Raw genomic sequence first — 14,935 nt, 5'->3', positions numbered from 1 at the left:
GGCACGCGCTCCACCCTCGGGGGCCCCCTGTTGCTCCACTGACGCACTCCTTCCTCCTATATATACCTACGTACCCCCAAACGATCAGATACAGAGCCAAAACCCTAATTCCACTGCCGCAACTTTCTGTATCCACGAGATCCCATCTTGGGGCCTATTTCGGAGCTCTGCTGGAGGGGGTATCCATCATGGAGGGCTTCTACATCATCACCATAGCCCCTTCGATGAAGTGTGAGTAGTTCACCTCAGACCTACGGGTACATAGTTATTATCTAGATGGCTTCTTCTCTCTTTTTGGATCTCAATACAGTGATCTCCCCCTCTCTTGTGGAGATCTATTTGATGTAATCTTCTTTTTGCGGTGTGTTTGTTGAGACCGATGAATTGTTGGTTTATGATCAAGTCTATCTATGAACAATATTTGAATCTTCTCTGAATTCTTTTATGTATGATTGGTTATCTTTGCAAGTCTCTTCAAATTATCAGTTTGGTTTGGCCTACTAGATTGATCTTTCTAGCAATGGGAGAAGTGCTTAGCTTTGGGTTCAATCTTGCGGTGTCCTTTCCCAGTGACAGTAGGGGCAGCAAGGCACGTATTGTATTGTTGCCATCAAGGATAACAAGATGGGGTTTTCATCACATTGCATGAGTTTATCCCTCTACATCATGTCATCTTGCTTAAGGTGTTACTCTGTTTTCAGTAACTTAGTACTCTAGATGCATGCTGGATAGTGGTCGATGAGTGGATTAATAGTAGTAGATGCAGGCAGGAGTCGGTCTACTTGTCTCGGACATGATGCCTATATACATGATCACGCCTAGATATTCTCATAACTATGCTCAATTCTGTCAATTGCTCAACAGTAATTTGTTCACCCACCGTAGAATACTTCTGCTCTTGAGAGAAGCCACTAGTGAAACCTATGGCCCCCGGGTCTATCTTCGTCATATTAATCTTCTAATACTTTGCTATTTACTTTGCTTTTATTTTACTTTGCATCTTTATCATAAAAATACCAAAAAAATATTATCTTATCATATCTATCAGATCTCACTCTTGTAAGTGGCCTGTAGGGATTGACAACCCCTTATCGCATTGGTTGCGAGGATTTATTTGTTTTGTGTAGGTACGAGGGACTCGCGTGTAGCCTCCTACTGGATTGATACCTTGGTTCTCAAAAACTGAGGGAAATACTTACGATACTCTGCTGCATCATCCCTTCCTCTTCAGGGGAAAACCAATGCAGTGCTCAAGAGGTAGCAAGAAGGATTTCTGGCGCCGTTGCCGGGGAGTCTACGCAAAAGTCGATATAGCAAGTACCCATCACAATACCTATCTCCCGCATTACATTATTTGCCATTTGCCTCTCGTTTTCCTCTCCCCCACTTCACCCTTGCCGTTTTATTCGCCCTCTCTCTCTATCCTCCCTCTCTTTCTCTATTTGCCTCTTTTTTGCCCTTTGCACTTTCTGCCGTTATGTCTGAAATAGGGGAAATTATTGTCGATATGGACAATAATAATGTCATGAAAAATTCTGATGCTCCTGCTAAAGAACCTCGCATATTACATACAAAAAAATTCCGTGTTGGTAGTGGTAATATTATTGGAAAAGGAGTTATTCAAGATTTCTTTACTTGTGCTGGTGCTTTACCTTCTATGGGTAGTTCTATCCTTCATAGAACTAGTAGTCTTGCGGACGCTATTGCCATGCTTGTAGTTGAACTTGAAAGACAATTCATGCACTTGCATCCTTGCATACAAAGGATTTTCCTAGAATTTTCTAATATTGAGCATTCTTCTGTTAAGCGTGCCGCTACTATCTTTTTGGCTCATGAGTTTAGATTCATAATAAGAGAAGCCAAAGAAATGTTTGCGCATTATAGGGTAGACACTTGCCGTCCTCCCATAGAGGCTATGCTTTTTGGTCAAGAAGAAATAATGCGTATTCAATCTCTAGACTATGTTGCTTTCAATGAAAATCTTAGAAAAAGGGTTCCTACCAATGTTTTAGTTGATAGAATTTCTGAGCTTAATGATGATTTGTCTATTCGAAATAATGAAGTAGGATATTCTCTTGAATATAGGCTCACAAGGTTCTGTCAAAAGAACGCTTATAATGATGAATTGGTTGTGCAATACGAAGGACCAAAGGAGGAACCTATACCTCCCAAGGTTGATCTTGGGGACTTTTGCCCCATTAAATTTAGCCCTTTTGATTACTTTTGCTTGCCTCAAAGAAAACTTTCTGCCGAACGTAGAGAATATGAAAAGAGTTTTAATGATCTATCTTACTATTATGGCGATACCTAGATCTATCCTTGCTTTTTATGCCTAGCTAGGGGCGTTATATGATAGCGCTTGTTGGGAGGCAACCCAATTTTATTTTTATTCCTTGCTTTTTGCTCCTGTTTAGTAATAAATAATTTATCTAGCCTCTGTTTAGGTTGTGTTTTTTGTGTTTAATTAGTGTATGTGCCAAGTAGAACCGTTTGGAAGACTTGGGGAAAGTCTTGATATCTTGCTGTAAAAAACAGAAACTTTAGCGCTCACGAGAACTGCTGCCATTGTTATTTGGAAAGTGATATTTAGTTATTTATTTTTTCAGATGATTAATAGATAAATTCCTCAAGTCCACCAATTTATTTTAGAATTTTTGGGGTTCCAGATCTTGCTCTAGCTACAGATTACTACAGACTGTTCTGTTTTTGACAGATTCTGTTTTTTTGTGTGTTGTTTGCTTATTTTCATGAATCTATGGCTAGTAAAATAGTTTATGAACCATAGAGAAGTTGGAATACAGTAGGTTTAACACCAATATAAATAAATAATGAGTTCATTATAGTACCTTGAAGTGGTCTTTTGTTTTCTTTCGCTAACGGAGCTCACAAGATTTTCTACTTTAAGTTTTGTGTTGTGAAGTTTTCAAGTTTTGGGTAAAGATTTGATGGATTATGGAACAAGGAGTGGCAAGAGCCTAAGCTTGAGGATGCCCATGGCACCCCCAAGATAATCTAAGGACAGCTAAAATCCAAAGCTCGGGGATGCCCCGGAAGGCATCCCCTCTTTTCGTCTACTTCTATCGGTAACTTTACTTGGAGCTATATTTTTATTCACCACATGATATGTGTTTTGCTTGGAGCGTCTTGTATGATTTGAGTCTTTGCCTTTTAGTTTAACACAATCATCCTTGTTGTACACACCTTTTTAGAGAGCCATACATGATTTGGAATTTGTTAGAATACTCTATGTGCTTCACTTATATCATTTGAGTTATATAATTTTCTTAGTACTTCACTTATATCTTTTAGAGCACGGTGGTGGATTTGTTCTATAGAAACTATTGATCTCTCATGCTTCACTTAGATTATTTTGAGAGTCTTAAATAGCATGGTAATTTTCTTAAGTAATCCTAATATGCTAGGTGTTCAAGATGAATATTTTTTTTCTTATGAGTGTTTTGAATACTAAGAGAAGTTTGATGCTTGATGATTGTTTTGAGATATGGAGGTAATAATATCAAAGTCGTGCTAGTTGAGTAGTTGTGAATTTGAGAAATTCTTGTGTTGAAGTTTGCAAGTCCCGTAGCATGCATGTATGGTAAACATTGTGTAACAAATTTGAAACATGAGGTGTTATTTGATTGTCTTCCTTGTGAGTGGCGGTCGGGGACGAGCGATGGTCTTTTCCTACCAATCTATCCCCCTAGGAGCATGCGCGTAGTGCTTTGGTTTTTGATGACTTGTAGATTTTTGCAATAAGTATGTGAGTTCTTTATGACTAATGTTCAGTCCATGGATTATACGCACTCTCACCCTTCCATCATTGCTAGCCTCTTCGGTACCGTGCAATGCCCTTTCTCACATTGAGAGTTTGTGCAAAATTCGCCGGTGCATCCAAACCCCGTGATATGATACGCTCTTTCACACAATAACCTCCTTATATCTTCCTCAAAACAGCCACCATACCAACCTATTATGGCATTTCCATAGCCATTCCGAGATATATTTCCATGCAACTTTCCACCATTCCGTTCATCATGACACATTCTTCATTGTCATATTGCTTAGCATGATCATGTAGTTGACATAGTATTTGTGGCAAAGCCACTGTTCATAATTCTTTCATACATGTCACTCCTGGTTCATTGCATATCCCGGTACACCGCCGGAGGCATTCATATAGAGTCATATCTTGTTCTAAGTATCGAGTTGTAATCATTGAGTTGTAAATAAGTAGAAGTGTGATGATCATCATTAATAGAGCATTGTCCCAAATGAAAAAAAGAGAAAGGCCAAATAAAAAAAAGGCCAAATAAAAAAAATAGAAGGGACAATGCTACTATCCTTTTTCCACACTTGTGCTTCAACGTAGCACCATAATCTTCATGATAGAGAGTCTTTTTTAGTCACTTTCATATACTAGTGGGAATTTTTCATTATAGAACTTGGCTTGTATATTCCAACAATGGGCCTCCTCAAGTGCCCTAGGTCTTTGTGAGCAAGCAAGTTGGATGCACACCCACTTAGTTTCTTTTGTTGAGCTTTCATACATTTATAGCTCTAGTGCATCCGTTGCATGGCAATCCATGCTCCTTGCATTAACATCAATCGATGGGCATCTCCATAGCCCATTGATTAGCCTCGTTGATGTGAGACTTTCTCCTTTTTTGTCTTCTCCACATAACCCCCATCATTATATTATATTCCACCCATAGTGCTATAACCATGGCTCGTGCTCATATATTGCGTGAAAGTTTATAGGTTTGAGATTACTAAAGTATGAAACAATTGCTTGGCTTGTCATCGGGGTTGTGCATGATGAGAGCATTCTTGTGTGACGAAAATGGAGCATGACTAAACTATATGATTTTGTAGGGATGAACTTTCTTTGGCCATGTCATTTTGAGAGGACATAATTGCTTAGTTAGTATGCTTGAAGTATTATTATTTTTATGTCAATATGAACTTTTATCTTGAATCTTTCAGATCTGAATATTCATACCACACTTAAGAAGAATTACATTAAAATTATGCCAAGTAGCACTCCGCATCAAAAATTCTGTTTTTATCATTTACCTACTCGAGGACGAGAAGGAATTAAGCTTGGGGATGCTTGATACGTCTCCAATGTATCTATAATTTTTGATTGCTCCATGATATATCTACTGTTTTGGACATTATTGGGCTTTATTTTCCACTTTTATATTATTTTTGGGACTAACCTATTAACCGGAGTCCTAACCTAGAATTGCTATTTTTTTTGCCTATTTTAGGGTTCCGAAGAAAAGGAATATCAAACGGAGTCCAAACGGAATGAAACCTTCGGGAACGTGATTTTCTCACCGAACATGATCCAGGGGACTTGGACCCTACGTCAAGAAACAAGGGAGGAGGCCACGAGGTAGGGGGGTGCGCCTACCCCCCAGGCACGCCCTCCACCCTTGTGGGCCCCCTGTTGCTCCACCGACGTACTCCTTCCTCCTACATATACCTATGTACCCCGAAACGATCAGATACGGAGCCAAAACCCTAATTCCACCGCCGCAACTTTCTGTATCCACGAGATCCGATCTTGGGGCCTGTTCCGGAGCTCCACTGGAGGGGGTATCCATCATGGAGGGCTTCTACATCATCACCATAGGCCCTCCGATGAAGTGTGAGTAGTTCACCTCAGACCTACGGGTCCATAGTTATTAGCTAGATGGCTTCTTCTCTCTTTTTGGATCTCAATACCATGATCTCCCCCTCTCTTGTGGAGATCTATTCGACGTAATCTTCTTTTTACGGTGTGTTTGTTGAGACCTATGAATTGTGGGTTTATGATCAAGTCTATCTATGAACAATATTTGAATCTTCTCTGAATTCTTTTATGTATGATTGGTTATCTTTGCATGTCTCTTCGAATTATCAGTTTGGTTTGGCCTACTAGATTGATCTTTCTTGCAATGGGAGAAGTGCTTAGCTTTGGGTTCAATCTTGCAGTGTCCTTTCCCAGTGACAGTAGGGGCAGCAAGGCACGTATTGTATTATTGCCATCGAGGATAACAAGATGGGGTTTTCATCATATTGCATGAGTTTATCCCTCTACATCATGTCATCTTGCTTAAGGCGTTACTCTGTTTTCATTAACTTAATACTCTAGATGCATGCTGGATAGCGGTCGATGAATGGAGTAATAGTAGTAGATGCAGGCAGGAGTCCGTCTACTTGTCTCGGACATGATGCCTATATACAAGATCATGCCTAGATATTCTCATAACTATGCTCAATTCTGTCAATTGCTCAACAGTAATTTGTTCACCCACCGTAGAATACTTATGCTCTTGAGAGAAGCCACTAGTGAAACCTATGGCCCTTGGGTCTATCTTCATCATATTAATCTTCTAATATTTTTCTATTTACTTTGCTTTTTATTTTACTTTGCATCTTTATCATAAAAATACCAAAAAAAATTATCTTATCATATCTATCAGATCTCACTCTCGTAAGTGGTCGTGTAGGGATTGACAACCCCTTATCGCGTTGGTTTCGAGGATTTATTTTTTTTGTGGAGGTACGAGGGACTCACGCGTAGCCTCCTACTAGATTGATACCTTGGTTCTCAAAAACTAAGGGAAATACTTACGCTACTCTGTTGCATCATCCCTTCCTCTTCGGGGAAAAACCAACACAGTGCTCAAGAGGTAGCACTCACCCATCGTCAGCAACATCCTCGTCACCAAGACCCTCATCGAAGGCGGCACGGGACGAAATGTTCTCTCTATCGAGACGTTCGACGGACTCTAGGTGTCATACAACTAGCTTCAACCTACCAATCCCTTCTCAGGAGTGACCGACGGCTCCACCACCCCAATTGGGCAGATCCGCCTCCCTGTCACCTTTGGCAAGCACGACAACTACCGCACTGAGCTCATCGACTTCGAGATCGCCCACATTAGCCTCCCGTACAATGCCATCCTCAGGTAGCCGGCCCTGGCCAAGTTCATGGTTGTGACCCACCATGGCTACAATGTCCTGAAGATGCCAGGAAGTTGTGGCATCATCACATTCGCTTGCGATGCAAAGGATGCAGTGTGCTACCTCGAGCGCACCTACCAGGCTACGATAGTCAAGAGCCCGGATGACGAAGGCGTCGCCTACTCCCCTGAGGTCGTCCCCAAGAAGAAGAAGCAGCTGCTCCATCGCGGACCTTAGGAGGATGGGGTAGCCGGTGGCCCTGCCTCAGGACCTGCGCCCATTGATGGGGCGCCTTCCCCTCTTCATAGGAAGGCGCGCCCAGCGCCCCTCTTAGGATGGGCTCGGGGGCTCTCCTCTGGAGGGCCTCAGACCTGGCCAACGTCACGAGGGAGGCGCTAGGGCACTGCGTGGAGGCGTGCTTCAATGTGCGTTTTCGCAAAGAGAGAACACGATGCGATGTGCCAGGTTCTCAGGAGGTCATCACCAAAGCGATCAAGGAGCTTCAGGTGGCGCAAGCCATGCATAGCGAGCGCCGCCGCACACCCCCTGTTGTAGCTACTGCCCCCGACGAGGGCAGCGAGATGCGCGTCTGTGTCAACATCCCAGGGCTCAACAGGGCCATGTTTTAGGGGCTCCTCTGGCCGTCCCGCGTCGGCCGGCGCGAGGGCCCACCTCACAGCTATGTTCGCATGCCTTTTGGTTTGCTGAACAGGGCTGTAGCGCAACAACGCTGCATGCGAGGTGTCTTGGCGACTCATGAGGCCAGGAATCAGGCGATCCTATCGGAGGTGGCGACGGATCCTCGTGAGACCCCCGGGCCTCCAGAGCCTCGCGAGGTTCAGGACCTGGCTGGCTCATGAGGAGCAACTTTTGTAGCTCGCGTCTTCGGCTACATCAACACTTCTTCCGCAATGGTGCGTGGTGACATTTTTGGTTTTGCTCAGTTGGGGGCGCCCCTCGGGCTGCATTTTACCAAAGCCGTGTGGGTCCGTCCCTGCAGCATGTATCGTTCTTTTCATTTATCAGAACTTGCTTTATCCTATCAATGAGTCGCTTTATGATTATCACCTCTCTGTCCAGTGCTTCCTTGCCATGAACGTCGTACGCCCTTGCAAACCCACCCATGACCGCCTCATGATTAAGGACTGGCATGTCGTCTATGCTTGGATCCATCCCTGTAGCGTCGCTAAACCCAAGTGGCTGAGCTCTGGATCACGGGCTAGCTCCCATGCACATCACCTCCCATGGTCCTTGGTGCCTTGTTCTCGCATGAGCTAATCGGGGGCAGATAAGTTAGGGCGCGTGACCTGGTGCCTCGCCGCCGCGGGAGCCACACACCAATTGTCTTTCTTCAGGACTTTTGCATGAGAAGACTGGGCGCGGTGTCTGTGCACGGGTCCGTCCCTGCAACATCGATAAGCCCGACGGCTGTGCTCTATCTGGCAGGCCGACCCGTTCACGTCACCTCTTGGGGTCGTTGGTGTTTGGACTTCTCATGCGATAACCTCAAGAGATTCACTTGGCGCAGGTTTCCTAACCATCTCACAGGACCATCTCAAGTGTTCGGAACCACATTCAGGCGCAACCCGCCTTGAGGTACGGTGTCGTGAGTCCCGTGCTGGCTCACGAGTACCCATACACACCTCCTCTAGCCCTGTCGTGCAAGCCACGTGTCAGGGTGGGGCTGTACACGCCCTGGAGTCTCTCCTTAGAGGGAGCTCCCACCCACGTACCAGTGGAAGCACCATGCTCCGTGCTGGCAGACGACACTGTCGAGGAGCGGCTATGCCCAAGCAAGAGCGGAAGCGCCATGCTCCGTGCTGGTGATAAACAATTGAGGGTAGCCTCACGGCTGTAGTAACCTCAAGCGAGCCGCCAGGCACGATGTTCAGCCTCACTGCGCCGCTTTCCCCTCGGAGGGTCGTGCGAGGGGGCTAGGCACGGTGGCTATCCTCAGGTCATGCCTAGTGTACGCCACCTTGCCAAGTCCCTCGGACCTGGTCTTCGCGCGCCCCTCCCGAGTGAGAGCTCGGCGAGGAAAGGTATGGAGGTCTGTTTATATGTCAAGGGGGACTCCTGGGCATCGTGACCCAGGAGCCTAACTGGTCAGGTAGCCCCTCACCCCTTGGTCTCGTCCTGGTGATCTGGGCGCGCCAACGATAGCTAAGGTATGCGCGGGGTCCGGCCCTGCCGAGCAGAATGCTAAGACCTACACCCGCATCTCCCTCCTGTGGGTTGTTCGCATGTCAAGGGGGACTCCTGAGCATCGCGACTCAGGAGCTAAATTGGCCACATAGCCCCTCACCCCTTAGTCTCGTCCTAGTGATCCGGACACCCCAACGGCGGCTGAGGTATGTGCGGGCCCGGGCCCTACCGATGCAGAATGCTAAAGCAAATAGGAAAGGGAATCGAGGAACCCTAGCAAATTATTACAAGGCATAATGTCTCTTAAAAATAGCTCAAAGCATAAGTTCTTACGCCTCCACGAGGCACGATAAATGTTGTAGGATAAGGATAGGAGTGAAGCGCCGCCTCCGAGCCTCATCCTCAGCCTTGGACGCCACCATTTCCCACTTGGGGAGCCCCGTCATCAACGACGTCGCCACCGTCCTTGTCAGCCATGGCCACTGGGTCAACGCAGAGGAACTTCGAAGCAGGGCCTCCACCTGATCCTTCACGGCTTCGGCAGCAAGGTACCACAGGGTCAGCTCAGGGTCCACGGGCTCGAGGAAGACACCAAGGTCGAAGCCGGGGTCCCAAGAGAGAGGTGGCTGAAGACGTGTGTCGCGGAAGAGGTAGAAAGCACGCGGGCCTCTCCCTCCACCATGGGGCCCACTCCAAGGGCGATGCCCTCGAGCGCCGCGATGAGCTTGGGGAGCAGCCTGGCTCGGCCTTCCTCTGGAGTCGCCAACAGCTTCTCGTACCCGCTCCCGTAGATCCCATGCTGTGCCTTGCGGGACCGCAGCTCAAGAGAGATGAAGGCACTGCGCCCCATGGTGGCCGCCTTCTCCGCCGTGATAAGGAGTTTCTCCCTAGCCTCCAACCAAGCTTTCTCGTCGAAGAAAAACTTGGTGTGGGATGCCTGGGCTGTTTCCACCTCTTCCTTCAGCTTCTCCAGGCAGCTGCGCTTCGAAGCCAGCTCCTGACCTGCCTGCTCCAGCTCGGTGCTGCGGTCGGTAAGTGAAGCTTCATGGGTCTTCAGCTTCGCCTCCTGCTCCTCGATCTAGTGAGTGCGGGCGGCCTGCTCATCGCGGAGGGCCTTTAGCTCGGCCTCTGGCAAGCAGCAGCGCTCCTCGGTGATCCTTGCGTCGGCCACCGCCGCGTCGCAAGCGGTCACGGCTACGCCAGCCACCTTCTTGCCCTCCTCGGCGGCAGCTTCGTCCTGGCTCCAGGCCGCCTTAACGGCTGAGTTGGCCTGAAGCTACCCCAAGGCGCCCCAAGGCGCCCCGCTGCCATGCGCCAGTCGGCAGCCTCAAGGACAGCTCGGAGCCGGTCCAGCGCCGCGAAGACATCCTCCAGGATGCTTGGCGTGGTGTCGCAGCCTGTCATACTCCTTTTGATAAGTAAGAGTGTCGAACCCAACGAGGAGCAGAAGGAAATGATAAGAGGTTTTTAGCAAGGTATTCTCTACAAGCGCTGAAATTATAGGTAATAGATAGTTTTGTGATAAGATAATTTGTAATGAGCAACAAGTAATAACAAAAGTAAATAAAGTGCAGCAAGGTGCCCAATCCTTTTTGTAGCAAAGGACAAGCCTGGACAAACTCTTATATGAAGGAAAGTGCTCCCGAGGACACACGGGAATATCGTCAAGCTAGTTTTCATCATGTTCATATGATTCATGTTCGGTACTTTGATAATTTGGTATGTGGGTGGACCGGTGCTTGGGTACTGTCCTTACTTGGACAATCATACCACTTATGATTAACCTCTATTGCAAGCATCCGCAACTACAACAAAAGTATTAAGGTAAACCTAACCATAGCATGAAACATATAGATCCAAATCAGCCCCTTACGAAGCAACGTATAAACTAGGGTTTAAGCTTCTGTCACTCTAGCAACCCATCATCTACTTATTACTTCCCAATGCATTCCTCTAGGCCCAAATAATGGTGAAGTGTCATGTAGTCGACGTTCACATAACACCACTAGAGGAGAGACAACATACATCTCATGAAAATATCGAACGAATACCAAATTCACATGACTACTAATAGCAAGACTTCTCCCATGTCCTCAGGAACAAACGTAACTACTCACAAAGCATATTCATGTTCATAATCAGAGGGATATTAATGTGCATATAGGATCTGAACATATGATCTTCCACCAAGTAAACCAACTAGCATCAACTACAAGGAGTAATCAACACTACTAGCAACCTACATGTACCAATCCCAGACTTAGAGACAAGAATTGGATACTAGAGATGAACTAGGGTTTGAGAGGAGATGGTGCTGGTGAAGATGTTGATGGAGATTGGCCCCCTCCCGATGAGATGAGCGTTGGTGATGACGATGGCGATGATTTGCCCCTCCCGGAGGGAAGTTTCCCCGGCAGAACAGCTCCGCCAAAGCCCTAGATTGGTTCCGCCAAGCCGGTGGAGTCTCGTCCTGAAAGCTTGCTTATGATTTTTTCCTCAACGAAAGACTCCATATAGCAGAAGATGGGCATCGGAGGTCCACCAGGGGGCCCACGAGGCAGGGAGAGCGCCCATGAGGGTAGGGCGTGCCCCCCACCCTCGTGGCCGGTGAGTAGCCCCCCTCTGGTAGTTCTTGTGCTCAGTATTTTTTATATATTCTGAAAATAACTTCCATGAATTTTCAGGACTTTTGGAGCTGTGCAGAATAGGTCTCCAATATTTGCTCCTTTTCCAGCCCAGAATCCCAGCTGCCGGCATTCTCCCTCTTTATGTAAACCTTGTAAAATAAGAGAGAATAGGCATATGTATTGTGACATAATGTGTAATAACAGCCCATAATACAATAAATATCGATATAAAATCATGATGCAAAATGGATGTATCAACTCCCCCAAGCTTAGACCTTGCTTGTCCTCAAGCAAAAGCCGAAATCGAAAAACATGTCCACATGTTTAGAGATAGAGGTGTCGATAAAAATAAAATACGGACATGAGGGCCTCATGATCATTCTTAGAACAACAGCTTATATAATTATTGTCATATGATCTCTTATGCTAGAGTAATAATTCAATCACAATTTCAAGTATGAATCATAAACTTCATTGAAAACTAACAAACTATAATCTCAGTCATTGGAGCAATTGCAATTTATCATAATATAGGAAAGAGTCAATATAAGAGCTTTTCAGCAAGTCCACATACTCAACTATCATATAGTCTTTCACAATTGCTAACACTCATGCAATACTTATGGGTATGGAGTTTTAATCGGACACAGAGAAAGATAGGGGCTTATAGGTTTGCCTCCCAATGTTTTACCTCAAGGGTAATGTCAACAATAATAGTTCATGAAAACTGACATCCAATTAGCCATATATACCAAGATCTTTCCAACATATTGTGCTTGCCAAAAGATAAAATGTAAAAAGGAAAGGTGAGGATCACCATGACTCTTATGTAAGGTAGGAGATAAAAGTAAAAGATAGGCCCTTCGCAGAGGGAAGAAGAGGTTGTCATGCGCTTTTATGGTTGGATGCACAAAATCTTAATGCGAAAGAACGTCACTTTATATTGCCACTTGTGATATGGACCTTTATTATGCAGTCTGTTGCTTTTATTTCTTCCACATCACAAGATCGTATAAAGCTTATTTTCTCCCACACTAATAAGTCATGCATATTTAGAGAGCAATTTTTATTGCTTGCACCGATGACAACTTACTTGAAGGATCTTACTCAATCCATAGGTAGATATGGTGGACTCTCATGGCAAAACTGGGTTTAAGGGTATTTGGAAGCACAAGTAGTATTTCTACTTGGTGCAAAGAGTTTAGCTAGCATGAGGGGAAAAGGCAAGCTCAACCATGTTGGATGATCCATGGCAATATAATTTATCTTAGATGTAAGAAAACATAACCCATTATGTTGTCTACTATCGGTGTCAAAACCGGCGGATCTCGGGTAGGGGGTCCCGAACTGTGCGTCTAGGCCGGATGGTAACAGGAGACAAGGGACACGAAGTTTTACCCAGGTTCGGGCCCTCTCGATGGAGGTAAAACCCTACGTCCTTCTTGATTAATATTGATGGTACGGGTAGTACAAGAGTAGATCTACCACCAGATCGAGGAGGCTAAACCCTAGAAGCTAGCCTATGGTATGATTGTTGATGTTTGATGTGTATGTTGTCCTACGGACTAAAACCCTCCGGTTTATATAGACACCGGATAGGGTTAGGGTTACATAGAGTCGGTTACAATGGTAGGAGTTCTTCATACCGTATCGCCAAGCTTGCCTTCCACGCCAAGGAAAGTCCCTTCCGGACGCAGGACGGAGTCTTCAATCTTGTATCTTCATAGTCCAGGAGTCCGGCTGAAGGTATAGTCCGGCTATCCGAACACCCCCTAATCCAGGACTCCCTCAGTAGCCCCCGAACCAGGCTTCAATGACGATGAGTCTGGCACGCAGATTGTCTTCGAAATTGCAAGGCGGGTTCTCCTCCAAATTCCGTGTACCTGTTTGAATAAAGTCTGGTTTCTTGTAGATGCTGCGCTCCTTGGCTTCTACGCCCAATAATGGCCGCTTCCCATGTGTCAAACGAATATGAAAAGTCTGAGTGTTTTTACATTCACACCCCTAGTCACGTAAATGAACTGCCCTATTTAAGGGGACGAGGATTTAGATCCAATCCACACCTTCTCCCCTCCGCGAGTGTTCATCAGAGCGCACCCGACAAAGGTCCATTCCACCATGGCCAGCCGTCGCAACTCCTCCCCTCGCCCTTCCAGCCCTAAGCCTGGATATTGGGAGACATGTTCCACCCCACATAGCGAGCTAGTGACGCTCCAGACCAAGGGATTTCTCCCCTCGGCCTATATGGTCCCAGTTCGAGCCGGTCTTGCTGTCTACAACGGCGGAGAGAAAGCAGACAATGCCCCTAATCCCTTCAAAGGAAAGCGGGGTGCCTTGTCCCTTACTTAATAAGGGGGCTCGGATTTCCAATCCACCCATTTCTCTGGGGGCTGCTGGAGTTCTACGGCCTCCAGCTACATCATCTCACGCCTGCCTCAATATTGCATATCGCGGGCTTTGTAGCCCTCTGCGAGCTGTTCTTGGGTGTTGAAGCTCATTTCAGACTGTGGAAGGAGCTATTTTGCCTCGTGCCCCGTTGCAAGAAGGGGTCAATGTATCAAGTGGGCGGAGCCGAAGTGTGGCGCATCGCCGGGACCGGATATCTGTCCGGAACCCCAAAGAAGGCGTCCGAAGACTGGCCCTCGGAATGGTTCTATATAGAAGACGTCCCGCTGCCGGATCCTGTCCGGATCGGCCTCCTTGAATTCAACAGTGCTCCCTTAAAGAAGCGCCTAAGCTGGCGCCCACGGAGCCCTTAGAGGGAAAGTGACAGGGACATCATTTACCTGATGGGCTGAATAAGATTGTTAGCCCAGTACAGACTAACCATGATCGGGGTTATGGCCGAATGCATTATGCGGGGGGTGCAGCCGCTTCAGTATAGAAGCCACCCCATGTGGGACTTCAACAGGGAGGACGACGCCACCCACTACGGTCGTAAGGGGCCGGACTCAGCTGCCGCTCTACTAAAGATCTTGTCCACTTTGTATAAGGGAGAAGAGGAGGAATTTCTCCGCGTCAACCCTTAGGGTGGATTCTCCATGCACAATCCCCCGAGCTGGGTAAGCGGCCGTATTTACTTGTCCATCCATTTTGTATTCCCATTGTTAAATATTCAGTCTGATGACTTCAACGCAGGAACTGCGCCGGGCTATTAAGGAAATAACCAGCCCTCCTCCACAACCCGAGGACCCAGGACGGTCTAT

Source organism: Triticum dicoccoides, chromosome 7A (genome assembly GCF_002162155.2).
Source record: "Triticum dicoccoides isolate Atlit2015 ecotype Zavitan chromosome 7A, WEW_v2.0, whole genome shotgun sequence".
NCBI classification, from domain to species: domain Eukaryota; kingdom Viridiplantae; phylum Streptophyta; class Magnoliopsida; order Poales; family Poaceae; genus Triticum; species Triticum dicoccoides.
The sequence above is the reverse complement of the archived record's forward strand: the minus strand, read 5'-3'. Positions refer to the sequence as shown.